The following is a 26,441-nucleotide window of genomic DNA, read 5'->3' as shown; positions in this document are numbered from 1 at the left end:
AACGGGTTGCGAGTAATAAGAAAGGCGCTGAGATTTTCAAAAGTCTGAACAGACAACATGTGCTCTTTCTTGATAGCATCAAACCACATCAAGAAATTCTGGAATGATCAAATACTGTATTCTAAAAGTGATTAGGAAGATTTCAATACGAGACTGTCTCCACTTACCTCTCATCTGGAATCTCAATGCAAAAATGTCGTTGAAAAAATGTTGTAATGAGCTCATTGTTTAGGAATGGGTTTGTATTATCTTCATTTCAAAACCTGTTACAGGAAGCCGATCTCTTCGGAAAAGGGAGAGAGAGAGGGGGGGGGGGGGGGGGGAGGGGCACGGGTAAGTTCGTAGTCAAGTTAGCGCCAACCTTCTCCTTACACAGTTGCAATTTCATTGTGAAGGATGCTCTCAGCTCACCTATTGCACATAGTCTGCGTGTGTAGAATTTGGGTTTGTAACCTTGGCAGCAAAGGCATACATAAATTACACCGTAAGGAAATTTTCAAAATATTTAGCGCCAACAGACTCCATAAAACTTTAAAAAGTCGAACAGCATCAATAATTTGACCAAAGCTAATAAATATGGAGCACATTTTTAAAATTAACTCTGTATTGTCAACAGTGAACAACAAATATAACACACATTTAATATGGATCAAGTCTCGTGTCGGAATCTGTTGTGTTGAAATAGAGCAGGAGTGAACAGACTCGTTAGTACCTTGCTATGACTATGTTAAGGATCGCCAGTTCATACGAGTAAACATTGCGCTTAGAAACAAGTTGTTACTCCGAAATGGGATCCGCTTTCCCCAATGCCCGCTAGAATGGACTGAAAATAACGGAATTCCACAAGGGCCCGCGCTATACATTTATGGAAGGAATGAAAGAAAAAAAAATTACAAGAAAGAACGATAAGTGGTGGGCCGCCATGAGATCAATGGCACGCCATATGCCGGCCGCGACTGTCTGTGCATCCCTGATGCCCACGAAGGTCCATTTTCAAGACCGTACACTTATATATCCACTAGATGACAATACAACTGTGGAAAAAGATTTCATGTTCTGGAAAGGAAGATCGTTTGCTCAAGATGAGTCTATCAGTAAAAAATTAAGTTGCATAGCATGGCTGGGACACCCCGCGGGAGTGATGTGACCGCCTCAACGGAAGGTTTTGCTTCCTTACCTCGGGGTTTGTCAGAGCTGTGTCTGTAACTGTACCTGTCGAGTGCGGGTGACTAATGGGAATGAGTATAGTGTGGTGTGAAGTTTATGTAGTGTGGTGATAAGAGAAGGGAGACACACACACACACACACACACACACACACACCCACACACACACGCTACCGCATTTTGAACAGCAGTCGGTTGGTTGAGAGGAATAACCTTTGTAAGTATTTAAGCATTATATTTATTCGTAAATCCTCGCAAGTATAATGCTATCATTATGACTACATGCACCTTCCTCTCCCTTCGCCTTCTTCTTTTCATTAAAAGTGCTAGGAGCAGCATTTATGTATAGTAGTTGTCCGACATGTTCCCTGGTCACTAGTGCACACAGCAAACTGACGAAGTGGTGGCCAAACCGAATGGTGGTGGTGACCGAGTGTAATAGGGTGACCAGAAGTCTGGATTAATCCGGACATGTCCTTTTCAGCTCTTTGTCCGGGGTCCGGCCGAATTTTTATAGTGTCCGGCTTTTTCGCTGAGTTAAATTTACAATTCGTCCCGTTCTATTGCTCTTTTCTTAAATACTATAACTATTTGCACGAAGGCGGTGTTAGTAAGAGGCACCAGGATCGTCAATGTTATCGTTGATCGATCTATAAACGAATGCAAATATCGATTATTTAATATTTTCGTTTCGTATCTTCGCTTTGTATTGGCTTGGCTTCCTGTAGTGCACGTGTGATTTTTGAGTGTAATTTTTAACCGAGTTACGTAAAATATTTGGCTATGCCTAAACGAAAGTGTACATTTTCTGATGTCCTTTCCTGCAAATATCCAGCTTTCAAGAAAGGGAGAAATGAATTTGAAGCGGAATGTAGGATATGTGGAGCTGCATCGTACGTCTTAGTGAGTGGCCAATAAAGGTAAGAAGTAACTAGACAGATTAACTGTCGTGGTTTTATTTTATTGTTTCATAGTCATTCAATTTATTTATATTTGGAAGGTTAAAGTGCAGTTCCCATGTAGTCAGCTGCTGCTTGAATTGTAGATGTTGGTAGCGGTGCGTCGAGTGATGGGAGGTGAATGGTCTTACGTTTTTCGCTTTGTAAACAATTCCGTGTTGTTGACATGACAAAACAATTGACGACGCCACACTGTCACCACAATCAATGTTTTTAATTGTTTTATATTGCTCAGTTAACCACCAACTGACCATCAGTAGCAATTAACTACTAGTTTTACCGGTAATTCCCGGCAGCCACGTGACTTGTACAAAGCTGACGGGTGGTATCCTCATCTGCAGTTGATCCGTTTACTGTTTCCTCTTTTTTTCCTTTGTCCTTTTTGAAGCTGTTTGTCCTTTTTAAACAATTGCATCTGGTCTCCCTAGTAATAGGCTCCGTTTAACACAATGCCCCGCCAAGACTCTCAGCCACCAATGGCGGTGGGGCAAGGCAGCCAGTCTACAGCCAGCTTCCGGTGGCGCCACTGGCTGCCCCTAGTCTACTAAGCTCCATCCATAACAATCTGTTCCCAATGACGAGCAGCGCCACCCGTGGCGTGGCTGGTTGCGCCGCCTGGCGGCCTAATACTATAACGGCCAAAGACGTGCGTTAGACTGGCAACGGAGGCGGATAGCATGCCACATACCCGAGTCATCTACACGCACAATATTTATGACGTACCTGCACCACTCTGAGGGATCTATCAAATGGCTCACTTCAATTTCACCACTCTGGCATCCAAAAAATTTGAGGAGAAGCAGAATTGTTTCCATGTACACTATCTGATCATATATACACTACTGGCCATTAAAATTGCTACACCACGAAGATGACGTGCTACGGACGCGAAATTTAACCGACAGGAAGAAGATGCTGTGATATGCAAATGATTAGCTTTTCAGAGCATTCACACAAGGTTGGCGCCGGTGGCGACGCCTACAACGTGCTGACATGAGAAAAGTTTCCAACCTATTTCTCATGCTCAAATAGCAGTTGACCGGCGTTGCCTGGTGGAACGTTGTTGTGATGCCTCGTGTAAGGAGGAGAAATGCGTACCATTACGTTTCCGATTTTGATAAAGATCGGATTGTAGCCTATCGCCATTGCGGTTTATCGTATCGCGACATTGCTGCTCGCGTTGGTCGAGATCCAATGACTGTTAGCAGAATATGGAATCTGCTGGGTTCAGGAGGGTAATAAGGAACGCCGTGCTGGATCCCAACGGCCTCGTATCACTAGCACTCGAGATGACAGGGATCTTATCCGCATGAGTGTAGCGGATCGTACAGCCACGTCTCGATCCCTGAGTCAACAGATGGGGACATTTTCAAGACGACAAGCATCTGCACGAACTGTTCGACGACGTTTGCAGCAGCATGGACTATCAACTAGGACACCATGGCTGCGGTTACCCTTGACGCTGCATCACAGACAGGAGCGCCTGCGATGGTGTACTCATCGACGAACCTGGGTGCAAAACGTCATTTTTTCGGATGAATCCAGGTTCTGTTTACAGCATCATGATGGTTGCATCCCTGTTTGGTGACATCACGGTGAACGCACATTGGAAGCGTGTATTCGTTATCGTCATACTGGCGTATCACCCGGCGTGATGGCATGGGGTGCCATTGGTTACACGTCTCGGTCACCTCTTGTTCGCACTGACGGCACTTTGAACAGTGGACGTTACATTTCAGATGTATTACGACTAGTGGCTCTACCCTTCATTCGATCCCTGCGAAACCCTACATTTCAGGAGGATAATGCACGACTGCATGTTGCAGGTCCTGTACGGGCCTTTCTGGATACAGGAAATGTTCGACTGCTGCCTTGGCCAGCACGTTCTCCAGATCTCTCACCAATTGAAAACGTCTGGTCAATGGTGGCCGAGCAACTGACTCGTCACAATACGCCAGTTGCTATTCTTGATGAACTGTGCTATCGTGTTGAATCTGCATAGGCTGTACACGCCATCTAAGCTGTTTGACTCAATGCCCAGGTGTATCAAGGCCGTTATTATGGCCCGAGGTGGTGGTTTTGGGTACTGATTTCTCAGGATCTATGCACCCAAATTGCGTGAAAATGTAATCACATGTGAGTTCTAGTATAATATATTTGTCGAATGAATACCCGTTTATCATCTGCATTTCTTCTTGGTGTAGCAATTTTAATGGCCAGTAGTCTATTTGGACAGTTATTAGTAGACATTAATATGGGTTGTGTCCATCACTCGCCTTTATAACGAACTGAACTCCGCTGGGGACACTTTCAATGAGTTGTTCTCAAAAGCCGAAACCATACGAGGTAGTGATGCCGGATGTTGGAATCTGGGGCGAAGTCAACGTTTTAACTCATCCCACACGTGTTCGTTCCACTGCATTCAGGTCGGGACTCAGAGCAAGACATTCTAATTTAGGAACGTTACTGTACAGAAACCATTGCCTCACGGATGCTACTTTATGAGAGGGAGCCTTGTCATGATGATAGTCATTGATCGTCTCCGAACTGTTCCTCTGCTGTAGACAGCACACAATGCTGTAAAATGTGGCCATATACTTCCAGATTTAGTATTTTCTTAAGCGCAATAAGGGGACCACACCACAACACCGAAAAACATCCCCATAGCGCAACACCATATCCTCTGAACTTCACTATTGACACTACAAATGATGGCACGTAGAGTCTTCGGACATTCGCCAATGCCAAAGACTCCATTAGATTGCCATTCATTCATCACTCCAAATCACACGTCTCCAGTCATCCAGTGTCTTTACAGCACCTCGAGCGCCGCTGCGTAATGACTACAGAAATGTTTGGCTTATGAGGAGCTGCTCGATAATTCTTCCACGTTGTTTTAACTCCCAACGCACAGTCATTGTGCTAGTTACACTGCTGCTAGCACTCTGGAACTCACGAGTGATTCCTTCTGCTGATTTCGTTTGATTTCTACGCCCGTCTTGCGCAATGCTCGACAGTCTCTCTCCATCAGTACATGAGGTGTGCTTGGCTCTGAGTTAGCTGTGCTTGTTCCGAAGGGGCGTTTCCACTCTACAATCGCTATCAGCAACAGTCCACAAACGCGGCCGCCGAGCTTAACAGTCATCCGACGGATGGATCACTACCGAATTTTGTCACATTGCATGGCTCCATGAGAAACTGAAGAAAGGTTTGGAATTTCCTCTAGGGCACAGGAGCAAGATCTAGTGATCAGGCAGTGTACGTAACCACCTCTCCTATACTAGTCCACAATCGAGGCCACTGACTGACCCAGTCTGCTGTCGCTGCTTCTCTACTGCCAACAGTCCTTCCAGTTAAGTGGACGCTTGCTTCTTCAAATGTGACGCTTACCCCTCATGCACTCGTAGTTACTATCTCATATTAGCCACGAAATCCCCAAAAGATTAATTCGTGCCTCTAAATATCTGCACCTGGCGTGTCTGCTCACGACAATTTTCCTGACGTACTCACTAGATCAACCCATAACGGAACCGCAACTGACTACAGAGACTTTAAAACCATCTGATGCAGTTGACGTTTAAAAATTAGCATGGGGGACGACTTCTATTTCCTTCTCGGATTTACTAACATACTTACTCAACTATGATACAAATGTGGAGGAAAAACCTTGCGTCTGTGTTTCCGCTATATCTCCCAAGTTACATCTCAAGTCTGAAACGAACAGGATTTTTTTCACTCACAGCACCTATCCTAACAGGGAGAGCCACAATGCCAATCTACAGCGTGGGAAGTAAGAATATTAAACTTACGTTCTCAAAATAATATGCACCGAACAAAATCACATTCTAACAAGTTTAGAACAATAATCCGCCACATATAGTTTGCTGCAAGAAGTTACGTTAACTGGCCAAATGTTTGCACAATAATTACCTTGTCGAGGCAAGGGTTCAGAGAAGCAATTACACCATTCAGATTTCAACCTGAGAGCAGGGGGGATGTTAGGTTTTTCGAGTCTGATCTATAGTTGGAAATTATTCTCTTTCAGATAACTGAGAATGAAAGTGTGCAACAAGTTAAGTATCATATGAAACAAAATCGACGCATGAATTTGCTAATACTAGACCTGTAAAATCTCAATTTTAAATAAGAAAATGAATTCAAGTGCTAAAGGTAATGGTTAATTGAACTTCAAGTTCAGTTCGTGAAATATTGCTAATCGATTCCTGATAGTACTGCAGTCATTTTTCTGATGTATGTTTTTGCGTCAACATCCATACCTACTTTTTGATTTCTCGTGTCAGGAACATTCATACATCAAAGAGCTATATAGTAATTATATTACATATGTCATAACAACTAAAACTGATATATAAAAAGTGCCATAATTAAAATACACACATAAATCAGTAACGTAGAGTAAGTAATGTGTATATATAATAATTAAAACAGAAGCAGCTATCACATTTATCAAATTTTCCCAGGTCAATACTTGACCTAAGAGAGAGCGTTGGCTGAAGCTTTGGCCAGATCTTGGGCAGCGCACGCAGCTGGGGACAGACTGCATTACAGCAGGTGTTCTGCAGTCTGTTCAACACCACACCGTTAACGCTATCTGTGTAGGTTAGGCTCTGCACCTTGTGACACCGCTCCGAAGTCCACTGAATGCCTTCCAAGAGGTTCAGTTTTCAGTCTGGCCTCAGGTCATTCTCTCGTCTGGTACCAGCCAGTCTTTGATGTGCTGGCTTTTGGTGTGCCACTCCTTAAGTCTTGTTTGATTACGTGGTTCTTCACACGCCTCCGTTGTTCTCAGGAAGCTCTTCCTTGACTTGAGTCTTGGTTGTGCTGGTTGATGTTCGAATAGGGAGGGGGCTACAGATGAAGTGGCTCTGGACCTCTCTTTCCTGGCTGCCGAAAGCCATCGTATGTCTGGGGTCGCTGTTCCACCAAGGCAGTACAGCTTCTGCACAAGTGTGGGTCGGAGGCAACCTTTGACAATTCGGTGTGTTTCGTTAAAAGCGACATCTATGTATAGCTATTGTACATATTGTGCTGTGGTCACAGAATAAATCCTGGAAATTCAACTGATAATACCGTGTGAATTATTCGTAATATTCCATATGATTCAACTTTTTCGCTTTCTTGATACCGAATGAATTGGCACTTTAGAGGCTCTGGATTACTGACACACATTTTCACTTTCTTTACAGAGTTACTTTGTCACAGATTATGACCCAACAATTGAAGACTCGTACACAAAACAATGTGTTATTGATGATCAACCAGCGAAACTCGACAGTAATTATATTTGCTTATGTGTGTTCATTTTCCTTCTTTCGTGACACGATATGGGTGTAGATCAGGTAAGAAAACACTGTTTCAAACGTAATGTTTACCTTTCACTGAGCTAGCACATTAATTGTCGTATTAGATGCACCGTGTACGAAGGCCAGACAATAATATTACACTATGGAACTTACTAATACCACGATCGGAAAGAGTCTTTTTACCATTGTCCGAATCCACATCTTAAACTACTACCACGTTAACTGAACTGTTTTAGAAGGTCGTCAGCCTCGATTTTATTCGCGAGACAATCTTAATTACAACACTAGCGATCTGATTTCAAACGCGGAAATCACACAATCTACAACTGTCCCGACCTTACACACTGTTAGCAGATACATACCGACTTTAATGCAGATGTCATTTAATTTCTGCGTACTACCTCTCGATATTTGTTAAAAACACGCAAGTCCACAATCACTCGTATGTAATCACTTCAGTTTCCACAGAAATAGAATTTTTTCGCTTTCACATTAGATGTTTCTACAGTAAAACCCAATAAAGTAATCTGAGGTAATGGAGAACCCTCAGAAACGTAGATTCAGAAACCATCATTATAAATGGTTTGTTAGCGGCGAGTTTCTGTGCGAGGACTCTTTGCTTCCAGCAAGACCAGCTTTATACCTGCATACGTTTTTAAGAAGTAAACTCTGGCCCCAACAATCATTGAAGGTACCGGTCTAGCTGCAATAAATATCCCAAGCAGTTTCGAGATATATTCTACACATACAAAGTCCTCGTAGAAAGAGAAGATGGGTATTTTGGTGATACCCTCATTTTTAGCATGTAGTCCGCCAGCAGACTGCTACGGAGACGAGCATAGTCGTCCATAGAAAGTAACTAACTAATCATCAGTATCACCGATACAACGTTCAGATAGTTTCGAGTCGTCACGAAACTTTTTTGTATCTTTCAGAGATCAACATGACGACTAGTATTTTCCGACCACGACAGCAGTCAGCCATCAAGTTAAGTTTTGTCGCCATGTGGCTTGGGGGAGGAGGGGTGGGGGGGGGTTCGCTTTATCCATATGTAAACGCCAAACCACAACCCTTCAGAATAAAAATAGGGCTCCATTCTGTGTATTTCACCAGAATGTTCGTCCTCCCAGTGTCTTCGGACAGTATGCTGTAGTACTCATGGAAGACCCGCAGCGGCGTAATTGCGCAAAAACCAGCTACAAGTACTGTGCAAAGACTGGACAGTACCTGATGTATGTCATTATGTTCCTCCTACAGGTATGTGTCTGAATATTGCTGTATCTATATCTGTAGGTGTAATACCCAAATCTGGTTTTTGTGTACTTTTGTCATGTGTCTAGACGGTACTTTCTATCCGCAGCTTTTGACAATTCTAACCGGACACACAAATGAACATTTTACTGTTAATTTAGATACACAGTCATTAACATTGGTTGTACTGGGCCCCAAATGTGTAACAACGGCGATTTATTATTTCCTATTGCGTTACCTGCGTTATTTTCATATCATACTAGTTCTCTGTATCCTGTGTTGCATTTTCGTATTGTTTATTCGTTTTAGAATACTGGGGTTGTGAAATCTGTTTTATGTCGGGATCAGACTTTTGTTTTTTGCCTATGTACAGGGTGACAATTATTGAACCACACAAAAAAACGTAAATTACAAACTACAGCGTGCGCATACTTTATTCAACATGTGCACATCACTGTAGATATTCGAATTCAGGTTATGACGTGTTCGATATGCCTGCCATCATTTGCGATGATGTGGCGCAGACGAACAGTTAAATTCTTCATGACACGCTAAAATGTAGGAACATCGAAACTGTCCATGACCTCCTGAATGGCTGTTTTCAAGCTCAGCAATGGTTTTGAGGTTATTGCTGTACACCTTACCTTTAACATAGCCCTAAAAAAAGGAGCCTTACATGTTCAGATTCGGAAAATATGGCGGCCAATTGAGGTCCCCAAAGTGCTCCTCCAGGACATCAAAACACTCTCCTGCCTCGATGGGGTCGAGCTCGCTCTTGCGTGAACCACATCTTGTCGAAATTAGGGTCACTTTGGATAATGGGGTGAAATTATCTTCCAAAGCCTTCACGTACCGTTCGGTAGTCACCGTGCCATCACGGAATATCGCACCGATTATTCCGTGACTGGGCGTCGCACGCCGCACAGTCACCCGTTGAGGGTGAAGGGACTTCTCGATTGCGAAATGCGGATTCTCTATCACCCAAATGCGCCAATTTTGCTTAATGACGAACCCATCCAAATGAAAGTGGGCTTCGTTGCTAAACCGAAAAAGCATGCGCGTACTAATTCCCACCACACCCCGCGGCCAACCGTGCAGTTTGATCGTCCTAACGCAAACCGTTCAGAAGTTATGACGATTTTGTTTCATACAGTACCATAATTGTCACCCTGTAACTTCCGACTAGGGTATGACTGTTCTTTGAATTGTCACAACGAACTGTAATATACCATTTCCAGTTGTAATATTTCTGGTTCTGCTGCCATCGTATTCAGCTATGAAGCTCTTTTTAGAGCCGTTGAGACGGCAGCTGTGGCAAAATTGGGTAATGTGGTGTGAAGTACCGATGACAGATGGTTTTTTCAGTACAGGTATCTTGAGAAAGACCCCCTAAATTATAGTCCTCCTCCGCCATTGGCTGCTTCATTAGGAAGTTGCGCGCCAAAATGGTAGTCTTCTGTTGTTAATATTTACTTGAATTTAAAATTAAAGCATCTCTCAATAGCGTGCTGTAATTCCATTATTTCACAAATATGAATAATAAACAACTGCAAAACGAAAGGGTAGATAAAGCACTTCGGTGAACTTCCGATCGCGCCTAACTTGGATGGCGGGCAAAGTGTTTTGGCAGTAAGATCAGAGCTCGTACGGCAGTCTCTGAGAAAGGACATGTTGTCCGCTGCAGTGTCAGTGAAGACTTAGTTAGCAATGTCTAGTACGTAAATCAGAGCCGGTTCGGTAATGTCGGAAGACAGACATTTCGTCTGACGCGGTTAATGCTGGTGAAGACTTTATTAGCAATGTATGGTTATTTAGCCATATAGTTGAAAACAGTGTGATACTGATTACGGAAATATGTAGCTCATTAGTGTGCTAGAGAGTAAAAATTATTTGTGACTAAAAAGGAATTAATTTTGCAGTTTCTCGTGTTCTGCTAATAAAATGCGAATGGTATCCCGTATAAACAAACTGGCTGGAAATTCAATCATTTCAAAAACAACAGTTCCTCGCTAAGAGTTTCTTACAGCTTCCAGATTACGAATTCACGACCTACCTGCTGTTTTCTGCGCAGGAGACAACAACTACACAAGACTGCAGGTTGGCGAACATTTGTTACAACTTCTACATTCCACTCAGGGCGGTGGAAGCAAATAGGCACCTCGCGTGTACTGCAATCTTAGTACAAATGAGATCAATGACACGTCATCTGTGGTAACGCAGACAAGATATGAAGGAGAGAAAAATGTTTTGAAGGAAGGGGTTTATCATATCCCCGTATATCTCTCTTTTTTTCTACTTGCCGTACATTGTTGAGATCGCTGTATGGGCACGTTCCGAAAGGGAAAATAAGTACCTCTGATCTAGTACCTTCGTCCAAAGTTGCGAAAGAACTCTTAGACACTAAATCAGCATTTGTTACCAAATTATGTAACCGATCAATTATGTTATCAGTCCGTCAACTCACGATGCTAAATCACTCAACGATTTTTACTCACACAGAAGTTGATATTAGCAACCAGCAGCGCCGTCTTTTAAAGTGATGCCTCACAAATATTGACCTTGTGCCTCAAGGAACACCTGTTTCTCTCTTCCCGTACTAACAGTGTTTTCTCTACAAACTGTGCCAAACACATGTAGCTCTTGAAGTTGTAGCGGAATATCCCGACTGCTGGTTTCACCCGTGTGCATTTGTATGTGTTTCCCGAAATCTGGAGTGTAAATCGCTGTTAAATCACTAAATCATTTGCGAACAAGGGGAAATCGCGTGATCATTCCAGCGACTTTTGAAGGTAACACAGGATGCTGTGGCTTCTCGTTTGGTGCCGATAATAGGTGGTTCACTTTTGACTTCTTCCAGCCTATGTATAACGTAAGACTTGTACAACTGCATCCAGTGGATCACTGATGGTAAGACGTACTGTGTAGTATTATAAGAATTTGTACAGCGCGTTATGAAATGGAGAGAGGAAGTGAAACCTCTGACTGGAATCTATACCCGCCTTTTCCAGTCATGCGTGTGCAATGGTAGGGACACGCAGCAGTACACAACTCAGTGGCACAGTCAGATGATACATCTACAACAAATTTAGGTAAGTACCTAATAGAAGAGCACGGCTTTCAAACTTCACAGAACTTAAAATGCAAAAGTTTTACTTCGCGGGAAACAGGTGCCTTGCAGCTTGGTGCAGGTCCAGCTACACAAGCACTGCATATTATTCTTCAGGTGATGTCAGCCTGGTACTACTTCGAAGCTTTATTTCTATTGACAGCAATAATATGCGCGCCTTACTGCTCCGAGCATTCGACACTGGCACTGACAATTTCAGAAGCGTGTTTTTAGGGTTCCGTACACCAATCGCTAACAACGAAACCTTTATATGATCACTTGGTCGTCCTTCTGTCTGCCTGTTAAAAACCCTTTTTCTCAGGAATGGGTAGACGTACCGAGTTGATATTTATGTACATACTAAAGTCTACAGTCCCTTGGCGATGTAAGAAATTTAAGTTTGTAAGTCACGTATTTTGATACTCGCCAATTCACTCAACAAAACCTATAGGGTACTTCCCGTTGACCTAGAGGCATGAAATTTGGCACGAAGCAAGGCAAGTGAAGGAAAAAAAATCCGAAAACTGTGAATATGTAATTATGTCACAGGAAAAGAATCTCTCTTTTTTAATCTGTCATCCGACGTCAAACTCTAAAATCTGTGAACCGCTGGGGACCGATATCTTGCCAATATCAATGTCAGTAACATGGAAAAATTGTCAGGATTCTCGATTCCCGGAATGAACGAAGTGTCTAAATACATAATGAAGTTTGTACGGAACCCGCAGTGCGCGAATCCAACTAACACTTTGCCAATTTTTCTTTTTCTACTGGAAAATCTACAGAGTATCGCGTTTGTCATGAAATAGTTGACAGAATTAAACATAATTGGGTATTCGGCCCACATTAAACACAAAAAACTGCAGCTTTTCATGGTTAAGCCTGTTACTCAAATCACAGAGGATTTACTAGAGTGTGGCCGAGCGGTTCTAGGCGCTTCAGTCCGGAACCGCGTGACCGCTACGGTCGCAGGTTCGAATCCTGCCTCGGGCATGGATGTGTGTGATGTCCTTAGGTTAGTTAGGTTTAAGTAGTTCTAAGTCTATGGGGCTGATGACCTCAGAAGTTAAGTCCCGTAGTGCTCAGAGCCATTTGAACCATTTGATTTACTAGGTACGTGAGAGACTGCCGTGTATCAAAATGCAGGTCCGTAGGGAGTGAAGTAATTTTGGAAACGAGATTTGAATTGGACAATTTCCTCTCTTGTATCGTGTTTCAAAGTACAGCCAAAATTTGTGGATATGTAAGGGCAAGCGCGGTAGCTTAAGGATTCGAGGGTTTACGAAAAGTGTCGGACAAAGCGCCACACTATGGACTGTTAAAGAAGACCCAAGGACACGGAGAAAGTTCGATTATGTGAGTTACTGGAAGACTTCTGAAGTAAATAGAACCCAGTGCCTTGTGCTAAGCAGCGAGTGTTCGTCAGAGATAAGGGTATCGTCAGCAGTGCACGAGTGAAGTGAGACAGAAAAGCTCTTGTTATCTACACAGAAACAACCTGATAGACAGTGTGAGCAGTAATCTGCAACTTTTTGGTTAGGACACTGGTATACCGGAAGGCCGCGTCGTTGAGTGACTGAAGGAGAACAAAGGATGACTTTGAAAGTATTCCTATTTGGTACAGTTTGCTCTAACTATGAAAAGAACTAAGTTAATACAGGCATGGGAAAAACAATCCCATAACGTCAGAATAAAACATGAGCAGTGTGCTGCTTGACACAGCCTTGTGGATTGAATATCGAGGCGTAACGCTGCAAAGATACACGAGATGGAACAAGGTCGGTCCTAGGGAAGGCGACTGGGCGGCTTCGGTTTACTGGGAGAATTCCAGGAAACCGCGACTCATCTGTAGGAGAGCAGGTATCCACCACTTGCGCGAACCGTTCTTTAATACTGCTCGAGTGATCGCGACCTCCACTACGTCGGGTTAAGGAAGTCATGGAAGCAGTTCGGATACAGGCTGCTAGATTTGTTACCAGTAGGATCGTTCGACCGTTAGTATTACGGTTGTGATCCGTGAAATCAGATGGGAATCCCTGGAAGCAACACGACTTACCTTTCACGAAACACTAGTAAGAAAATTTCGGCAACCGACATTAGCGACAGATTGCAGGAAGATTACATTGCCACCAATATGTATCTCGCTTAAGGATCCCCAAGGCAAGATAAAAGAAATCGGGCATCGTACGGAAGCCTACAGACAATCGTTTTTCCCTCGCTCAATTTGCAAGTGGAACAGCAAAGGAACTGACCAGCAGTTGTACAAGGTCTCCCCGCCAGGCGCCGTATGGTGGCTTGTGGAATATGTATGTAGATGTGAAGAGAAACATCCAACAGTCGAGCATTTGGAACTTAGCGCAAGAGCTAAATGCAGCCTCAGTTTTACAAGTTTATGTTGGCAAGGTCGTCTCAAAGACGGCGTTACATGCTGCGTATCCTGTGTGGTCGATGCAAGCATCTTTTACATCTAGCGCCATCTTTCTACAAAATACCAGAATTTCCAGAAGTACGGGGCTGGAACTATTCTTCCACGTGGAAGAATAGGGCCGTTCCCATTTGAATAGCGATGTAATAAGACGATTCTTTCTAAATGTAATATGAACAATGAGTGCAAGTTAGTAATGTTTGAAGTGTTTACTGTATGAAGGGCGTGAAGTGAACTTCGATAATTAATGTGCTGTTGCTGACTGCTATTGTTTACCGTTTAATACACGTAACATAGCTTACGAAAGTGCCTACGGATGGAAAGAGAAAATGTCACCTTCCGGATGATCACACAAAAATTAGTCTTTTGTCAAGAAAGGACGTACGTATCAGGAAGCATTAAAGAGATTTGTAGCAGTTCCATCTCCGAAACTAACGGGGATAAGGCAGATGTGAGGCATCAAATGTCTACGAAGAACAGAACAAATTCGCGGTATAATCGACGTCAAAGCCGATTTCTACATTCAAAATTAAACAAGATACCCAGGAAGAATTGCTCGTTGCTGCTGCAGAACTAATAATAGCTTATAAAGTTGCCATGCATAATCAATCCTTCAGTTCTCTTGACTGTACCGTAAAACAGAATGCCGCGGTGTGTCCTGACTCCAAAGTCGCCGCAAAGCAGTCTAAACCCAGGACCAAAGCTGATGTCGGCCCAGTGGACTAATGAAACAAATCGACTGCTGCAGGGACTGTGGAATCTGTCTTGAGTTTATCTAAAAGCTGACTTGCATGGAGTTTTATAAATATGTAAAAGGTAAAAAAATTTGCTGAAAAAGGTGAAATCTTCCGAAAATACGGTGTACCAACTACTTCTGACGCTAAAAGTTCCATGTAATTTTATTCTAAATAAATAGTAATTACTTGAAATAAAAGTTTTACTTTATTTCTACGTCCCCCCCCCCCCTCTCCCCCTCAGTGTGTCCCGCCGACGTCCCAGCTAGATATGGCAATCCTAGCCATGCTTAACCTTCCAGGTAGACCTTAATTCGCGTGATTATTTTTTGTAGGGTTACCTGAAGTAGCATGTCTATTGCTATGGTCCGACCTCATTAGGGAAGCTAACAGACAATATCTGACGGCAATTTCTCACCATACCTACTGATAAGCTGACCAGTGATCAATTGTTACGCTAATTATTGCTCTAGTATTATATGAAGCGCTATCTGTTGGTCATTTTGTGCACTTTTATTCTTGTCAATAGAACCTCATGTCATTTCAAGCCTGTGTCAATTTTTACCCTTCTACCTATATCATTCCGGGAAGTATTGACTTTTCAAATGTTAACGGACTTTTGGATCAACCTGTAAGAAATATTTAGTTACTTGCTACCGTTCTCGAAGTTGCAATTTTGATGTCCGATCACCAATTTAGTACTGGAGGGAAGCGTGGAGTGTAAAAGTCGCAGAGGGAGACCAAGAGATGAACGCACTAAGCAGATTCAGAAGGATGTAGGTTGCAGTAGTTACTCAGAGACGAAGCAGCCTGCTCAGGATAGAGCAGGATGGAGATCTGCAACCAACCAGTCTCTGGACTGAAGACCACAACAGTAACAACATGGTAGCAAATGGAAAAGAAATGTATTTCGTATTGTTTTATTGTATATACAGTATTGACACTTCAGTTTACATAAATACAGTATGTAAAGTATGGCGAGTACTCACCAACTTCTTTCCGTATGAGTGAAGTTATCTGTCATTTTACGCTGCTGCCTATCTGCCCAATACACACTTTCTAAATTACTGCTCCCTCCCCCAACTTAATAGAGTATGTTCACAATTTTAACGGCTTTTAATGCGTCACTCATTAGGGATAGGCACTTTATTTCTTTCTTCTTTTTCCTCTCCCTCGCTCACTTCATGGTCACTGTGGTCCTGAATCTTCCCTTCATTTGCAATTTCGTCTTCAGTTTGCGCTTGGGTTTTAACAGGATCATCATCTATTGTTGCGTACATTTCACAGTCGCACTGATTGAGAATATCACACACTACTCCTGGCAGCCATGCAGATAGCGGCAGATTATCAGTGTCATCGAACGTGTCTTCAGTTTCGGCAGCATTTGTTCCATCAGTTGTGATTCCCGCATGACGGAAACAGCTGATGGTTTGAGTTGTGACCCAGTTTCAAGCTTTGGTAACGCATCTGATCGCATTCATTAGTGTAATTGATTTATCCTGCTTTTCCTCAATCCACTGTATCATTCGGTAATATGTGCTTACGATAGTTGCATTACAAACAACTAAATACAGTCTGGTCCGTGTGTTGCAATAAAATTGTATTTGCAGGAAGAAAAGCAAGCTTAATTTTCTTAAGACCACAGAGTGCAGGATGTGCTGGACACTTTTCTTCCTTTTCCGACTTCTCCCGACCCCAAGGCCGTATTTCAGCTTCAAAGAGTTCGGAGGTCATCCACGACTAGTTCGCATTGTAGCGCAGTGGCACATTTTTGCATGCTTAAATACTTAAGACACTCCGCTCGAACTACCCATGAACGCCGAATGGCACCAACCGGCCGCCGTGTCATCCTCAACCCACAGGGTCACTGGATGCGGATACGGAGGGTCATGTGGTCAGCACACCGCTCTCCCGGCAGTATGGCAGTTTACGAGAACGTTTTGATTTACCTAACACGAGCAATTTTTTCTTCTCAGTTCCATCTGCGTTAGCACAAAGAAGAACTGTTATTCTTTCTTTAGATAAACTCGCCACCAACACGTTTTTTCGCCCTTGAATTTCGAAGTTTTGTAACGCATACATCCTTCACTAATTGTATGTCACACGATAGTTTGAAAAGGAGAAGCCCATTAACGGGCATATTGATGTTTCTCTGTTGCTTAAACCACTTAAACAGTGCTTCATCCCCGTCGTTTCGTTCAACTTTTCGTAACCGTTTAACGTTAGATCCATTTTGTTCATACGCAACAACAATTTTATCCTTGTTCGAAATCGTTTGGAGCCTGGAATTTACGAGGTCAAATTGACGACACACGTCAACCTTTCCAGTTCAATTCTCGATTTCATGTATCACTTTTACTTTTTCTTCCAACGTTAAAACTTTTCTTTCACTGGCCGTGCTGTTAAATGGGTACACTTCATAATAAATTGTTATGGAAACTGACAGCATCCGTACTGTTGACGAGTTCTGCGATATGATTGCGCCAGAGTAACAATGGGGTGAGGAGTCCATATTGCACCTATAGTTGACGGAAGGGCGGAGAGAAGAATATTCTAGATTACCATTTTACATTAGATTTCCGTCTACAGTACACCGATTCTTGGGAAATCTTGTTGCTAACTGAGGTTGAAAATGACTAGTTACGAGGTGAACGCATATACAGTAATGGAAATAAGTGTTCATACACTAGAGCGTAGAAAAGTAAACTGCCTTTATTGACAATGCGAAACCAAAAACACTAATTGGGTATGCACTATACACATTGGCCAGTCGCCAATGCAGCTATGCTGGTATATAGAACGAGAATGAACAAGTCTTTACAAAACTTCTGCTAAGTTCTCTACTGCGCTGGGAATTAAGTATTCCTACATCAACAGAAAATGACACGTCTAACAAAGCCAGAACATGTTTAATACTTCCTATGCATACCCTTCCGATGTATTACCTCTCGCAACCCCCGTGGCATGGAACGGGCCAATTTTCTTGTAGTTTCCGACGTGGTACCTTCCCATTCTCGAAGGAGAGTCTCTTTCAAAGAGGTCTTATTACGGATGTCGCGTTTTCTCACTCTTGTTTCCAGCTCACTCCTCAAGTGTTCGATGGGATTCAGGTCAGGACTCTGAGCTGGTGTTTTAAGATTGTGTGGAGTGTTGTAGAGCAACCACAGCCGGACAATTCGCGCCGTATGTTTGGGATCATTGTCCTGTTGAAAGTAATATTTTCTAGGAAGACCCAAGGCGTCAACACTCTGTTGTAAGTTCTGTTTGAGAATGTTCATACACACAAATCTGTCCATGGTACCTTCCACAAACATTTTTCCGACATCGGAGGCTGACATACAGCCCCATACCATCACTCCACCACCTCCGTGCTTCATCGTGGGTTGAATGTTACTTCGGCTGAGGTCTGTATTCGATCGTCTCCAGACGAAGATCCTAACATCACTGTGCACGATATTAAATTTGCTTTCATCACTAAACAATACAGTATCCCAGAGGTCTGCTGTTTTGGATATATGCTGTTTCGCGAATTCCATCCGCCACTTCCTGTTCTTTTTGCTGATGTAGGGCTTTCGTCTCTGGACCCTGGCTCTGTAGCCCGAACGATGGAGAATGGTACGAACTGCCCTTGGAGTGATGTCCTTTCGGAAGTGGTCATGTACATGTGCGGATAGTGCCGACGCTGTCGTTTTCGGGTTTTTCTTGATGATTCTTAGTAGCATTCTGGTCTCCCTAATTGTAAGCTACTGTGGACGACCGTGTCGTTCACTGTTTATTACTACATGTATGTCCCTATATCGCTTAATGATAGATTCGACAGTCACTCGGCTTCGTCCTAAGGTGTTCGCAATTTCGGCATACGACTTGTGTTGAAGATATTGAGCGACAACGATGTTTTGTTCCTCAATGGTCGTTTCCTTCCCCTTGCGGCCCATCCTGCAACTGCACGACACCCCAAAAAAAGGCTCTGAGCACTATGGGACTTAACATCTGAGGTCATCAGTCCCCTAGAACTTAGAACTACTGAAACCTAACTAACCTAAGGACATCACGAACATCCATGCCCCAGGCAGGATTCGAACCTGCCACCGTAGCGGTCGCGCGGTTCCAGACAGCAGCGCCTAGAACTGTTCGGTCACACCGGCCAGCCCACGGCACCCCGTCCGACGAGCTGTTTCTTCACGGCCGCCCCATGACTACACAAGTGTGGCATGCACTCCGAGGCTGCGTCAGCCGTTTGTTTGGTTGAAAGTAGTCTGCTGTATGAATACATTTTGCCCTGTCGTAGACCGTGCACAGTGTAACATAGTTTATTTTCCCAGCATAGATTCATGGCATACGGGAACCTTCATTACCAAGAACATGGTTATCTGGCGCGCTACATCATCGTACTTATTCGTATCGGCGCTGTGGGTGATTTACTATTCCAACACACCATCTTAGTTTGTCACCACCTACTGTATGAATACTTATTTCCATTACTGTACATTCGCCTTACGAGGAATATAGTCTTAGCACGGAAATCACGACGTTATAGCCGAGTTGTCGTTGTAACCGATGTAGTTATAATAAGGAAGTTCAACTGTAACACATAAAAATATTCAAACATCGTTTCCCGCTGTGTGTTCGATGGTAGAGTTGAGACTTTGCCAGCTCCTCGACCAAATGTGTGCGATGTTCGGAGCGGAGCGGTACATCCCCTCCGAAGGCGGGGTGTTTCCAGACGACTGCCGCCTCTTACGACCGCAGCGCGCACAAGGCACACGACACACGGCACGGCGTTGTAGCCTTCCGGTCGGCCGCTCGCATCCCGCCTGCTGGCTCTCCTTAAAGCGCCACCGCGCACGGCTCAGTGCACTTGAAAAAATCCGGGTCACCCCCGTCACGGTCAGCAGCGCAGTCCAAAGCACAGCTCTACACGCCACCACACCACTATTCGCGATTGCATGATGACAAGAAACAACCTCGTGAGTGTTCAAGCCTTTTCGTGAGAGACTACAGCGTATATACTATATTTCTAAACTGTTAAACCAATTCATGGTGCACGATACTCGTTGCTAGTAGGGCTCTTTGAAAGCTTGGAAGGGCAACAAAAATTTGATTTTCAGTATTTCATAGCGTTATTGATCGATTATAAAAATTTACATTGCTGTCGTAATATACTCATTAAGCGATATGATCTTACGTTACGTCGAGCATGTCAAGTACTACAGTTAGAAAATATACGTTTGGAGGCAGAGCAAATTACCCAGACTATATTCATCAAAAGAAAAAAGAAATAAAAGGAGAGGATGAAAGGAAAGGGGTCCAATGCTTACTATTCGCTACAAATTTTGCACTCAGTCCCCACATACAGCTCTGAATGTACCTACAAAATACACTACTAGCCATTAAAATTGCTACACCACGAAGATGACGTGCTACAGACGCGAAATTTAACCGACAGGAAGAAGATGCTGTGACAAGCGAATGATCAGCTTTTCAGAGCATTCACACAAGGTTGGCGTCGGTGGCGACACCTACAACGTACTGACATGAGGAAAGTTCCCAACCGATTTCTCATACACAAACAGCAGTTGACCGGCGTTGCCTGGTGAAACGTTGTTGTGATCCCTCGTGTAAGGAGAAGAAATGCGTTCCATCACGTTTCCGACTTTGATAAAGGTCGGATTGTAGCCCATCGCGATTGCCGTTTATCGTATCGCGACATTGTTGCTCGCGTTGGTCTATATCCAATAACTGTTAGCAATATATGGAATCGGCGGGTTCAGGAGGGTAATACGGAACGCCGTGCTGGATTCCAACGTCCTCATATCACTAGCACTCGAGATGACAGGCATCTTATCCGCATGGCTGTAACGGATCGTGCAACCACGTCTCGATCCCTGAATCAACAGTTGGGGACGCTTGCAAGACAACAACCATCTGAACGAACAGTTCGACGACGTTTGCAGCAGCATGGACTATCAGCTCTGAGACCATGGCTGCGGTTACCCTTGACGCTGCATCACAGACAGGAGCGCCTGCGATGGTGTACTCAAAGACGAACCTGGGTGCACGAATGGCAAAAGTCATTATTTCGGATGAATCCAGGTTCTGTTTACAGCATCATGTTGGTCGCATCCGTGTATGGTGACATCGTGGTGAACGCACATTGGAAGCGTGTATTCGTCATCGCCATATTGGCGTATTACCCGGCGTGATGGTATGGGGTGCCATTGGTTACACGTCTCGGTCACCTCTTATTCGCATTGAGGGCACTTTGAACAGTGGACGTTACATTTCAGATGTGTTACGACCCGTGGCTCTACCCTTCATCCGATCCCTGCGAAACCCTACATTTCAGCAGGATAATGCACGAGCGCATGTTGCAGGTCCTGTACGGGCCTTTCTGGATACAGAAAATGTTCGACTGCTGCCCTGGCCAACACATTCTCCAGATCTCTCACCAACTGAAAACGTCTGGTCAATGGTGGCGAGCAACTGGGTCGTCACAATACGCCAGTCACTACTCTTGATGAACTGTGGTATCGTGTTGAAGCTGCATGGGCAGCTGTACCTGTACACGCCATCCAAGCTCTGTTTGACTCAATACCCAGGCGTATCAAGGCCGTTATTACGGCCAGAGGTGGTTGTTCTGAGTACCGATTTCTCAGGATCTATGCACCCAAATTGCGTGTAAATGTAATCACATGTAAGTTCTAGTATAACATATTTGTCCAATGAATACCTGTTCATCATCTGCATTTCTTCTTGGTGTAGCAATTTTAATGGCCAGTAGTGTATGTCATAGCTCTGGAGATATATCGTGAAAAATACTCAGACGCATGAAGAACTAGCTTTTTCTTGAGATACAGCGCAAATTAAAATTACAAGGACACTCCATATCCTGTGTTTGATGCCAGCACTCAGTGACTCCCAATCAACTTCAAATAAATTTCAAACCTTTTCTAAACTTCGTCTCTCTTACATGCTTAACTGCAAATGTTTAACACATTAAGTCATTTGCAAAGTAACCAGACGCCAAAAGCTCTTTGAAGGATCTAGAGTGGTTGGGTTGACTGGTTGCTAACTTGACAATATTGCTTTTCAACAATTTCCGTTTACTGACAGTACGTCATACTGCGCGTATGTTTGTAGAAGTTTGTATCCTGCGCGCGCGTACACACACACACACACACACACACACACACACACACACACACACACACACAGCCAAATAAGTTATTCCACACTAAAAATTTAGATCTACCCATTTAAATTAATACAGAATCATTTCATTTGAATTCGGGTATATCTGTTTCTTCAACCACTGGGAGTGGTGCCAGTGATTATTATCGATAGTGTTATGAACTTTTTGACCTCTACGTCAAATCGCTGTTCTTATTCGTTGAGAGAGCGCCCAGTGTTAGCGAGAAGGACTTGTGTAATGGACGCTCTTAGCATAAGTGTTGTTACAAAGACACTGTTCTGCAGTGCTGCTGAAGACAGAAGTAATGTGTGTGTTGCTGGAATATAAATAATTGAATAGGCAGTATTGAAAAACCCATTACAAGTTTGAGCATAACGCCATTGCTAAACACCACTGACTCATGCCATGTCACGTTACAAATGCAAGTTTAAGTAACGGCTCGCTTCTAGGGTCGTCTCACTTTACAGCGACGGAGACAGTTCTGACCAGCAACACGAGCAACATAATGCCTGAACTTTTACTACTCATTTGCGTGTTGAAACACGAATGTGTCATACTGCAAAGCAGTCTTAGGAGATATCTATTTGCCGTTTGCGGATATGCACAATTATAGTTTTCTGAACATTTAGAACAAGCTGCCAATCTTTCCCATACTTTCACTTCTTTCCAATGGTTTAAATTCTTATTGGAGTCGATTTAGAAGAGATTGGGGATCCAGTATTAGAATCAGAACTTAAGAGAGCTTTGCAGGGCTTAAGATCAAATAAGGCAGAAGGGGTAGACAACATTCCATCAGAATTTCTAAAATCATAGGGGGAAGTGGCAACGAAACGACTATTCACGTTGGTGTGTAGAATGTATGAGTCTGGCGACATACCATCTGACTTTCAGAAAAATATCGTCCACACAATTCCGAAGACTGCAAGAGCTGACAAGTGCGAGAATTTTTGCACAATAAGTTTAACAGCTCATGCATCCAAGTTCCTGATAACAGTAAGATACAGAAGAATGGAAAAGAAAATGGAGGATGTGCTAGATGACGATCAGTTTGGGTTTAGAAAAGGTAAAGGAACGAGAGAGGAATCTGACGTTGCGGTTGATAATGGAAGCAAGACTAAAGAAAAATCAAGAGATTTGTCAACCTTGGAAAAGCCTTCGACAATTTAAAATGGTGCAAGACGTTCGAAATTCTGAGCAAAATAGGGGCAAGCTATAGGGAGAGACGGGTAATATACAATATGTACAAGAGCCAAGAGGAAATAATAAGACTGGACGACTAAGAGCGAAGTATTCGGATAAAAAAGGGTGTAAGACAAGGATGTAGCCTTTCGCCCCTATTGTTCAATCTGAAGATCGAAGAAGCAACGATGGAAATAACAGAAAGGTTCAGGAACGGAAATAAAATTCAATGAGAAAGTAAATTAGTGATACGACTCGCCGATGACATTGCTATACTGAGTGAAAGTGAAGAAGAACGGAGCGAACAATCTAATGAGTACAGAATATGGACTGAGAGTAAATCGAAGAAAGACGATAGTAATGAGACGCAGCAGAAATGAGAACGGCGAGAAACTTATCAGGATAGATGGTAACGAAGTAGATGAAGTTAAATTCTGCTACCATGGCAGTAAAATAATCAATGACGGACGGAGCAAGGAGGACATCAAAAGCAGACTAGCTAGGCAAAAAGGGCATTCCTGGCCAAGAGAAGTCTACTAGTATCAAACATAAACCTCAATTTGAGGAAGAAATTTTTAAGAGCGTACGTCTGGAGTACAGCATTGTATGGTAGTGAAACATGGACTGTGGGAAAACCGGAACAGAAGAGAATCGAAGCACTTGAGATGTGGTGCTACAGACCAATGTCGAAAATTAGGTGGACTGATAAGGCAAGGAATGAGGTGGTTCTGTGTAGACTGTGAGAGGAAAGGAAAGGAATATGTGGAAAACATTTATGAGAAGGGACAGGATGCTAGGACATCCGTCAAGGCATGAGGGAATGGCTTCCATGGTACTAGAGGGAACTGTAAAGGGCAAAACCTGTAGAGGAAGACAGAGATTGGAATATATCCACCAAATAATTGAGGACGTGAGTTGCTAGTGCTACTCTGAGAGGGGGAGAGAGAGAGAGAGAGAGAGAGAGAGAGAGAGAGAGAGAGAGAGAGAGAGAGAGGGGGGGGGGGGGGAAGACTGAGTATCTGTGCTGTTTTTTCTGGCCGTACTCCAGCACACATCTGTACCATCTGAGAAAAGCTTGATATTTTAATGTTGTCATCCACGTCATTAATATAAAATGTGTCCCAACACACTTCCCTGGGGCACGCCTGAAGTTATTCCCCGTCTTTCGATGGGTCTCCATCCGAAGTATAATGTCATGTCTTCCCTACTAACAGACCTTCGATCCAATCGCAAATTTCGCTTGATACTTCATACTTTCGATAGTAAATGTAAGTATGGTACTATGTCAAATGTTTCCCGTAAGTCAAGAAATACTACATCTACCTTAAATCATCGATCATTTTCAGGAGCTTATGGGAGAAAAGCACGAGTTATGATCAATGTTTTCGCAATTCATGCTGCTTGGTGTTGTCTACGTTCTGTTCCAACTATTTGATTACGTTTGAGATCAGAACACGTTATACGATTCTACACCAGACAGATGTTAATCATTTTTGTAGATATTTTCGTGGATCACATCTGTTAACCTCCTTATGGACGGGTGTGACACGTGCTTTCTTCCATCCACAGTTCACAGTATTTTGTTCGAGAGACGTACGGTGTATAATCAGTTGTAAATAGTTTATAGAAACTGAAACGGATTCCACAATCAAGCCATGGGACCTCGTTGAAGATTAGCTGTTTTCCAACGCCGCTAACTCAAATATCTGTACTAGCCATATTTGTAGGGATTCGAAAATTGAAGTGAATGTACTTTCGTATCTTCTGATGTAAAGGAACATTTGAAAACCACATCCAGCATTTCTGCTTTTGCTTTTTTACCCTCAATATACTTTTACTAGATTTTCCAGAAACAACAAACCACTGTCTCCTCCTCGCTGAAGCGCTGCACTGAGAAACAAGTAACACGGAAATGCAGTGAAAACCTCACGCACCAACAAGTGTTTCTTCTCCTGCGATTTTTATAAAAATAAATGCTAACGCTAACGTGACAATTAATGCATAACACTAATATTTACACAGTCTGTCAAGTGGTCTGTAAATATTCGAATGCCAGAAATCAAAATAACACCAGTTTTTTTAAAAATAATTTTCAATTGCTGCCAATTGGTCCTTCCGTTTTTTGCATATACGCTCACACACTGATAGACTCGGATGATGCCGACTTAACAATCAGTACTTGGGGTGGGGGGCGACGAACGTACCGCGGCCTTAATATATCTAGTCTATTCGGGGCTCATAACACACTTATTTATGTAGGTTACCAATTAATAAGATCTGTACATGAGCTGCCCGAGGTGCTGCCCCACAATGTCAACTTTTGTAACGAGTCTCAAGTTATTTGAAGTTAATAGATCTATCACCTCGCCGTACGCATATAGGCCTCTTTTGCTTCAAATTACCATTTCTATCGCGTTCGCAATATCCAGCGTTCCTTCTGGGACATCACCTGCATAAAAGTAGCAACAAAATATGGTCAACTCTCAGACACAGTGGTAAATTTTACAGGAAGTCTGACAATGCACGTAGCAGTAGGGCGAAGTGCTGAGTGCTATCGACAAAGGATTTCAAATTGTTCTGTATTTCTAGATTTACGGAAAGCTTTTGACACAGTATCTCCCACGCAGATCGTAATCACATTGCTTGTTAATGGAATATTGTCCCAGTTTTGCGACTGGATTCATGATTTCCTGTCAGAGGGGTTACAGTTCGTAGTCATTGATGGAAAGTCGTCGAGTAAAACAGAAGTGATTTTTGGCGTTCCCCAAGGTAGTGTCATGGGCCCTCTGCTGTTCCTTACCTACCTGAACACTTTACGAGGCAATCTGAGCAGCCTTCTTGGGTTGTTTACAGATGATGCTCCGATTTACTTTGGTTCAAATGGCTCTGAGCACTATGCGACTTAACTTCTGAGGTCATCAGTCGCCTAGAACTTAGAACTAATTAAACCTAACTAACCTAAGGACATAACACACATCCATGCCCGAGGCAGGATTCGAACCAGCGACCGTAGCGGTCACTCGGCTCCAGACTGTAGCGCCTAGAACCGCACGGCCACTCCGGCCAGCTCCGATTTACTGTCCAGTAAGGTCATCCGAAGATTAAA

The 26,441-nt window shown here is 43.3% G+C and overlaps 1 protein-coding gene across 4 annotated transcripts in view; it reads right to left on the bottom strand.

The window, feature by feature from the left end:
• The window catches only part of LOC126468704 (synaptosomal-associated protein 25), a 411,734-nt gene that overhangs the window by 91,664 nt on the left and 293,629 nt on the right, over window positions 1-26,441 (bottom strand). The gene's annotated exons all lie outside the window — the stretch shown is intronic.

This window comes from Schistocerca serialis, chromosome 1 (genome assembly GCF_023864345.2).
Source record: "Schistocerca serialis cubense isolate TAMUIC-IGC-003099 chromosome 1, iqSchSeri2.2, whole genome shotgun sequence".
Classification (NCBI taxonomy): domain Eukaryota; kingdom Metazoa; phylum Arthropoda; class Insecta; order Orthoptera; family Acrididae; genus Schistocerca; species Schistocerca serialis.
Note: the sequence above shows the minus strand (reverse complement) of the source record. Positions and strands in the feature narration are given on the sequence as shown.